General features: G+C 45.7%; 1 protein-coding gene across 1 annotated transcript in view; it reads right to left on the bottom strand.

Annotated features, from left to right (window-relative positions):
- The window catches only part of LOC123979950 (scavenger receptor cysteine-rich type 1 protein M130-like), a 64530-nt gene that overhangs the window by 41752 nt on the left and 13627 nt on the right, over positions 1-9151 (bottom strand). The gene's annotated exons all lie outside the window — the stretch shown is intronic.

Below are 9151 nucleotides of genomic sequence, written 5' to 3'. Positions count from 1 at the left end.
TACCTGAGCAGGTGAGTCCAACAGCTTTTCCAGGTGAGCAGGTGTTTCTAGCTGAGCCTGAGCTTCTACAGTCCAGGAGAGCAGACTCATGGCCTCCACACTGGAACTCTTTGGTCCACATCGGAGCCTCCACTTCTCCATAGAGCGCCCCCTGGAGGACTGAAGGAGCCCCACAGCCAAGCTCCCTACAGACCACCTCTGCATCCTGCTGGTCAAAGTCAGCTTCACACACTGAGGACCACCTCTGGTTAGACTTCACCTCCAGTCTGCCTGAGCACAGTCTAGTCCCGTTCACCAGCCTGACAGAGTCTGGAGAGATAATAGAAGATGAAATAGAGACAAAGACAGCAGACACAAAAGAAAAACATGTCATGAAACAACAATTCAGTGATTCAAGGTGGACTCAGCACAACTCCAACATCAGTTCATCATTAACAACAGAACACATCTTTCTACCAGCACAGACTGCAGCAAGTTCACCAGCACATTTCCATTTAATACTCTGTCACACTTGTTCTCCATGTCTGAACACTTTCAACATGTTTCCAAACAACAGCACAACATCATCATCTGCAGATTTCTCTGCTCTGTTCCTTCTGCTCAGCTACTCCACAATCTTTGCTCTCCACACAAACAAGTTCAACACTTTTCATTCTGTCTTAATGTTCTAAGAAGATCTGGAACCCAGAAGAAAAACTTGCTTAGAAAATGCTCCAACAGCTCTAACAGGGATAGGGGCGGGACTCTCACCTTTGGCCAATGGGCCTCCTGAAGCAGCTGACATGTTTCCTATATACATATATCAGCAGTGTATCAAATATTTGTTCTCCCCACTGTATACATATATATTTCTTGGTGTATTCAGCACCTGATTTACTGAGGCAGCACCTCATCAGATTACGTCATGGCTGCCAGAGACAGTCTGCTGCCATTCTAGCTGGTGAGTATGTGTCAACCTGGGTACATTATTGTCATAGAGGACGTCAGTTCAGGTGGCACTGCTCTGTAGTGATCCGGCCAAGTGACGCTGTTGTTTAGTGTTTTGTGCTTGTGACTATATGTTGGAAGTTGACAACTTGCAAGCATTACCATACAGTGCATTTATGAATCATGAAATCAGTCGGTGGTAGTCTCAAACAATGGCCCCGGGTCTCAACATTATACTTGTGGGGCTGTATTACAGAAACTTTTTTTCCTAACTTCAGATAGGAAAAATGATTTACATAAGCATCCTAACTTTGTAAATTGTTAAATAAAACGTCATAATTTTAGGACAACTGTTCACCTTTTACTTTTCTTTTAACTCTTTTAATCCACATGACTGCTCTTTCACTGCTTTTACAAAACCAACAAAATGTCAACAGACGGAACTCATTCTACCAATGAGTTTGATGACAAAACCCTCGTTAGTAGAAAGGCTGTAGGTGATGCGACACTGGATAATGTCTCATTATATAACATAATGTAAAGGCTTGATGTATTAAAGGATCCTAAGACTTTGATAGAAGGAGATTGTTAAATTCAATAAATAGCTACATGAAAAATATGATGTTATTCCACAGCCTTTATTATTAGGCTATTATTATTTTTACCTTCATTATTTCCCGAGAAGAGTACGGGTTTCTGCCGGGTTCAGTGAGGGAGCACAGAAGGAGCCACCAGTGGGTTTCCTCTGCTCTTTGGACACAACAGCTGTCTTTCTGCGATTAAAAGCTGTTTAGCTCGGCAAGATGAGAAATGTGTCGTCAGTTGCTAGGTAACAGACATAAAAGTTGCCAACCGATGTTGGATTGAGTATTTAGGATTTTCTAACTTGAGATAAGACAGGAACCCCGGTTGCCCCAGCCTTTCTGTGTGGAGTTTACATGTTCTCCCCGTGTTTGTGTGGGTTCCCTCTGGGTGCTCCAGCTTCCTCCCACCATCCAAAGACATGCAGGCTAGGTTAATTAGCCTCTCCAAAATTGTCCTTAGGTGTGGATGTGAGTGGTTGTTAGTTTATGTGTGGCCCTGCGATGGACTGGCGACCTGTCCGGGGGGGTACCCCACCTTTGCCCAATGTCAGCTGGGATTGGCTCCAGCACCCCCACAACCCTGTATGCAGGATAAGCGGTTGACGATGGATGGATGGAGATAAGACAGGATTCCTAAAGTTATTTAGGATTTGCTTCTGTAATACCAAATTGAGACAAATCCTATCTGAGACTCTTCCTATCTTAAGTCTGAAGTTAAGATAGGAAGAGTCTAAGATAGGAAAACTTAAGATAGGAACTTTCTGTAACCTGGCTCCAGGTCCTGATTTTTATCAGCGAAATCTTAATTTCCTGTCACTACATTAACAGTGGGATTTTCGACAGGTAATCAGAAATACTTATATATTGATCCCAAGGGGATATTCTGTGTCAGTTGCACACATTGCTCAAAGGCAAAAGGAATATAAATAAGATTGATATTTATACATTCTTTATATACCAGAGTAAAAATATAAAATAAAGAATATATAAGAGGAGTGTGCATATGTACAATATTTACATAGTTAAAGGAATTGTTCTGGTGAACAGTAATAATAATAGTAGCAGTAGAGAATTGCACATTAAGTATTTAAACAGACATTATTGCACAAACTAGTAATACAAACTTATAGTCTATAGCAACATCACCTTTACTGTCTGTACCTCTGTGTGTGTATATTGTGTAGGCTGCCTCCCTCCCCTCTCTCCTTCCATCCCTCTCTTTTTCTCTGTTCCTCTCCTGCCCTCTCTCTCCCCCTCTCTCGCTCTCTCTCTCCCTCTCTCTGTTCAAAGCTTCCAGTGCTGAAGCCACAGCGGGAAGCTGTGGTCTCAAGGTCTGAGGTGCCTCAAGGGGCGGTAACCCTTGAACTCCGTGGTGGACACCGGTGGTCAGGGAAGCTGTCCGACTGAAGAAGGAGGCCTTCTGGGATTTGTTGTCTCGGAGGACTCCGAAGGCGGTTGCAAGGTACAGATGGGCCTGAAGGGCTGCAGCCTCTGCTGTGGCAGATGTGAAGCAGCGGGTGTGGGAGAAGTTCGGAGAAGACATGGAGAAGGACTTTCGGCCGGCACCAAAGTGCTTCTGGAAAACCGTCCAAGCTGTGTACAGTAAGGATGGGACCCTGTTGAACTCAACTGGGGAGGTAATTGGGCGGTGGAAGGAACACTTTGAGGAACTCCTAAATCCGACTGACACGTCCTCTCTAGTAGAGGCAGAGCTGGAGGCTGATGGGGGTTTCTCACCAATTTCCCTGGAAGAAGTCACTAAGGTAGTCAGACAACTCCACGGTGGCAAAACCTCAGGGATTGATGAGATCTGCCCAGAAATGCTAAAAGCTTTGGGTGTGGAGGGGCTGTCTTGGATGACACGTCTCTTTAACATTTCGCGCAAGTCGGGTACAGTGACCAAGGAGTGGCAGACTGGGGTGGTGGTTCCCCTGTTCAAAAAGGGGGACCAGAGTGCCAACTACAGGGGTATCACACTTCTCAGCCCCCCCGGAAAAGTCTACTCCAGGGTGCTGGAATGGAGGGTTCGACGATAGTCGAACCTCAGATCGAAGAGGAACAATGCGGTTTTCGTCCCGGTCGTGGAACAACTGACCAGCTCTTTACTCTCACAAGGATCCTGGAGTGGGCTTGGGAGTATGCCCATCCAGTCTACATGTGCTTTGTAGATCTGGAGAAGGCGTATAACCGGGTCCCCCGGGAGATACTGTGGGAGGTGCTGCAGGAGTATGGGGTGAGGGGGGCCCTTCTCAGGGCTATCCAATCCCTGTCCCTCTTTCCAGGTGAGGGTTGGCCTTCGTCAGGGCTGCACTTTGTCACCAATCCTGTTTGTGATATTCATGCACCGGATATCGAGGCGTTGTGACAAGGAGGGACTGTGGTTCGGTGGGCTTGGGATCTCGTCACTGCTTTTTGCAGATGATGTGGTCCTGATGGCGTCATCGGTCCGTGATCTCCAGCTCTCACCGGATCGGTTCGCAGCAGAGTGCGAAGCGGTTGGGATGAGGATTAGCACATCTAAATCTGTGGCCATGGTTCTCAGCAGGAAACCGGTGGATTTCCAACTTCAGGTAGGGAATGAGTCCTTACCCCAAGTGAAGGAGTTCAAGTACCTCGGGGTCTTGTTCACGAGTGAGGGGAGACTGGAGCAGGAGATTGGCCGGAGAATCAGAGCATCGGGGGCGGTATTGCACTGGCTTTACCGCACCATTGTGACAAAATGTCGATCTACCGGTCAGTTTTTCTTCCTACCCTTACATACGCTCATGAAGGCTGGGTCATGTCCGAAAGAACGAGATCGCGGATACAAGCGGCTGAATTGGGTTTCCTCAGACGGGTGCCTGGTGTCTCCCTTAGAGATAGGGTGAGAAGCTCGGCCATCCGCGAGGAGCTCAGAGTAGAGCCAGCAGCGGCTGGGCGGCTGTGGCTCAGGAGGTAGAGCGGCATGTCGAAGTGTCCTTGGGCAAGATACTGAACCCCGAATTGCCTCTGGTGGCTGTTCCGCCAGTGTATGAATGTGTATGACTGGTGAATGCATATGTAGTAATAAAAGCGCTTTGAGTGGTCAAAGACTAGAAAGGTGCTATACAAATACGGAGCATTTACATTTGCTCCTTTGCACTGAGAGGAGCCAGGATAGCACTGGCCACAGACTCATAAAACATCCTCAGCATTGTCTGCCAGATGAAGCACCGCAGCCCCCTCAGAAAATAGAGAAGACTTTGGCCCTTCCTGTAAAGGGCTTGAGTGTTCTTGGCCCAGTCCAGTTGATTGTCCATGTGCACTCCCAGATATTTATAATCCTCCACAATGTCCACACTGACCCCCTGGATGGTGCCTTTGCCCTCCTCAGATCCACAACCAGCTCCATAGTCTTTGAGCTGTAGATGGTTCTGCTCACACCATGTGACAAAGTCCCCCACCACAGCTCAGTACTCAGCCTCGTCCCCCTTAATGATACATCCAACCACAGCAGAGTCATCAGAAAACGTCTAAAGATGGCAGGACTCTGTGTGGTAGTTTGTGGTGTCGATGGTGAAGAGGAAGAGAGAGAGGACCGTCCCCTGCGGGGCCCCAGTTTAGGTGACCACGCTGTCTGACACACAGTGTTGCAGGCACACCTACTGTGGTCTGCCAGTCAGGTAGTCAACAATCCAGGACACGAGGGGGGTATCCACCTACATCGCTGTCAGCTTCTCACCCAGCAGGGCCGGCCGGATGATGTTGAAAGCACTGGAGAAGTCAAAAAACACCCTCACAGCGCTCGCCGGCTTGTCCAGGTGGGTGTAGATGTGGTTGAACAGGAAGATGATGGCGTCATCAACTCCCAGTCGGGGCTGGTAGGCGAACTGGAAAGGTCTGACCATGGGCCACAGCTAATCCAGAACCAGTCTCTCCAGGAAGTGTTTAGGTTCTGATCATTAGCGGTGGGAAACTTCAAGCACCTCACGATTCAATTATAATTCAAAAGGCTGCGATGTGATTATTAAACTATTATTGATGCAACTTTTTTTCTGTGTGATTTATAAATACTAAGCATTAATTTGCACGTTAACATCCAAAACAAAACGTCTTCTCATTAGCTTAAAAGGACCAATTTGCATCCCTAACTCACTTTACTAACTTCAGCTTCTTCATGGTCACCACTGTCCTTTCTTTAACAGCCAGTTTTCAGACTTCTCTGAAAACTGAAATATAATTGAACTAGTATAGGACAGAGCTGTACACCAGTTTAACTTGGACCTGATGTTCTCAACCCTGGACGAGTAAATAGTAATGACATACAGCTAACATTACTTTGTTAGTTAACTAGCAACTAAAAAGAGTCTGCTGCCATTCTAGCTGGGGAGTCAACCTGGGTACATTACTGTCATAGATGATGTCATAGATGTCACTGAAGGGCTTACCTGAGCAGGTGAGATCCAGTATGGTGGAAGAGGAATATAATTCTGCACACTCCCTCAGAGCAGATCCAGACTGGAAACAATTAGACCTGATCCTCCACACAGCTCTGTCTGAGGACTCCTTTCTCTCTCCTACAGAAACAGCAGAGCCACAGTCCAGCTCTCTACAGACAACAGCTGCTGTCTTCAGGGTCCAGTCACTGGACATCACTGGTCTCCAGTCTCCCTGTTTCACCTCCAGTGTTCCTGCACAGCGACTGGCTCCTCCCACCAACCTGAAAGGCTCTGAACAGAAACAAGACATCAATCAAACTTTATTTCTAAAACACATTTAAAACAATCAGGTTGACCAAAGTGCTGTATATTGTATCCAGTCTGACATGAAGAGGCAATTCATTCCACAGTCTCGGGGCTCGACAAATCTCGATACCCCTTGCTCTTGAGCCGTGTTTTAGGGACAACAAGAAGAGAGTGGTTCGCAGATCTTAATGACCTTGAAGGAGCATGCAGCTACAATAGATCAGTGATATAGACTGGAGCTAGCCATGATGGGCTAACAGAATCTTTAATTTAATCCTAAAATTAACAGGGAGCCAGTAAAGAGAGGCAAGAACAGGGGTAATATGATGTCGCTTTCGAGTTCCAGTAAGGAGACGAGCGGCAGCATTTTGAACCAGTTGTAGAGAGGGAGGCCTGGCTAACACCTATAAACAGAGTATGACAATAATCAAGGCGTATTGTGATAAATGTACGTACAACCTTCTTGAATTCTTTGAAGAATAAAAAGGGCTTAAGCTTAGTAAGAAGCCAAAGTTGATACAAACTTACTTTCACGACAGAATTTATCTGCCTCTCCATTTTGAAAATCACAATCCATTTTAACTCCCAGGTTTGTTACAACAGATTTAACATAAGCTTGCAAAGTGCCCAGGTCTATTTATGAAACATCAGAGGCGCCACTGAGTCTAAAAACAATGACCTCAGTTTAAAAAATTTAATTTAAAGCCATCAAGGATTTAATATCAAATAAAACAGTCAACCAATCTTGTTAAAGAACTACCATCTTTTCTTTTGATAGGGAGGTAGATTTGTGAATCATCTGCGTAGAAATGGAAGCTGATGTTATGCTTTTGATGACTCTAAAATCTCTAAAATGTCAGATAAGTATGACCTAAACCATTCTAAGGTGGTGCCCTTAATCCCCATGCTATGCTCGAGGCGAGAAATAAGGATACTGTGGTCAACTGTGTCAAATGCTGCTGTAAGATCTGAAAGCATAAGAAATGCAAAATCTCCAGAGTCAGTTGAGATTAAAAGATCATGAAAAACTCCTAAAAGTGCAGATTCAGTGCTATGAAATGTCTTAAAACCAGATTGGAACACCCCAAGAACACCATGTGTATCTAAAAAGGACTGCAACTGTAAAAGAACTGCCTTCTCTAAAATCTTCGAGACAAAGGGGAGTTTAGAGATAGAGCGATAGTTTGAAAGTGCAGATGTGTCCAAATTTGGTTTCTTGATTAGTGGCTGGCTGCACTACTACTTCTTTAAAATAGGCTGGTACAGAACCTGAAGTAAGACTGCTATTTGTAATTTATTGGATGTTAGGTCCAATAGTGTCCCACACCTCTTTAAAAAGGCAAAGTCAGACAATATCGGTGGGACAAACTGAGGGTTTCAAATGTGTAACAATAATTTTGACAGTAGAGATGAAAACAGCTGCATACTATATGGAAATGGAGGGGTCAAAAGCAATTCAGTTTAATTTTATTTATATAGCGCCAAATCACAACAACAGTTATAGCACAGTGCTTTTCATAAAAGAGCCGGTCTAGACCATACTCTGTGATGTTATTTACAGAAGCCCAACAATTCCCACCAAGAGCAGCACTAGGTGACAGAGGCAAGGAAAAACTTCCTTTAAGAGGCAGAAACCTCGAGCAGAACCATGACTCAGGGTGGGCGACCATCTGCCTTGACCGGTTGGGGGTGAAGGAGAGAGAGAGAGCGAGCGAGCGAACGAGCGAGCAAAGGCAGCCTACACAATATACACACACAGAGGTACAGACAGTAAAGGTGATGTTGCTATAGACTAAATGAAAAATGGTACAGATATTTATAGTAGTGTTAATGATTATAACAACAAGAACAAGACTAGTAACAATAGTTGTTGTAGCAGAGGGTGTCTGTCACGGATTTGAGGTGAAGGCAGGGTTGAGCAGGTTGGCGGACCCAAATGCAGGACGCGGGCACAGTTCGAGGGGTTTTAATAAACAAACAAAGGCGAGCACACTTACAAACTGAGTTGCTGATGACAGAGTCCAAAAACAAAGGCTGTCCAACAGAAATCCAACATCCAAAATCCAATAATGAGCAGGGAAACAGGGAGACATGGCAAGTAAGGTAGAAGACACGAGAACAAACTGCAACACAGGGTGACAACATACAATGACAAGACAGAAACACCAGGTATATATACACAGGGGCTAACAAGCAGGGCGGGAGCAACACAGGTGAAAGACATGAGGCTAACGAGGCACAGGCAGGGAGAGAGAGAGCAGGGGAAAACAGAGACAGACATGCAGAGGGATCACTGGGGTAACAGACATGACAAGGGTTACCGAACACTAGACGACAGACAAGACAGACCCCCAAAACCCAACAGACTGTTGGGCTGTAACTAGCCAATCCCCGGCTGTCGGTGCGGAACGGCCTGAGTTAGCCTCTGGTAGCCGTCCCCTGGCATCCCCTGTGCAGCCAGGAAGGGGTGGCTGGGTGACTGTCCGAAGGAGGAATAGTCGTAAGCATTCAAACCCCACGGATCACCATCAACCTGTTCACGTGTCTAACAGATTTTCCCCACTCAGCGTCACACCCGCTGAGAAACCAACTCTGATCATTGGCAGCTCCATTTTGAGAAACATGAAGTTAGCGAAGCCAGCGGCCATAGTTAAGTGCATCCCTGGGGCCAGAGCGGGCGACATTGAGTCTTATTTGAAACTGCTGGCTAAGGATAAACGTAAATACAGTAAGATTGTTATTCACGTCGACGACGGTGTCTGCCCCCCGACCATTAAAATTATTTAAATCAAAGGTAAACAGAAGAGGAACTGTGCATAAAAACCTCATAAAAATTAAAACCACAAGAGCAATAGTGCAAACGAATAGGAGAGTTAAATGTGGACTCTTAAACATCAGATCACTCTCTTCTAAAGGTGTACTAGTAAATGAACTAAT

This window comes from Micropterus dolomieu, linkage group LG12 (genome assembly GCF_021292245.1).
Source record: "Micropterus dolomieu isolate WLL.071019.BEF.003 ecotype Adirondacks linkage group LG12, ASM2129224v1, whole genome shotgun sequence".
Classification (NCBI taxonomy): domain Eukaryota; kingdom Metazoa; phylum Chordata; class Actinopteri; order Centrarchiformes; family Centrarchidae; genus Micropterus; species Micropterus dolomieu.
The sequence above is the reverse complement of the archived record's forward strand: the minus strand, read 5'-3'. Positions and strand labels throughout refer to the sequence as shown.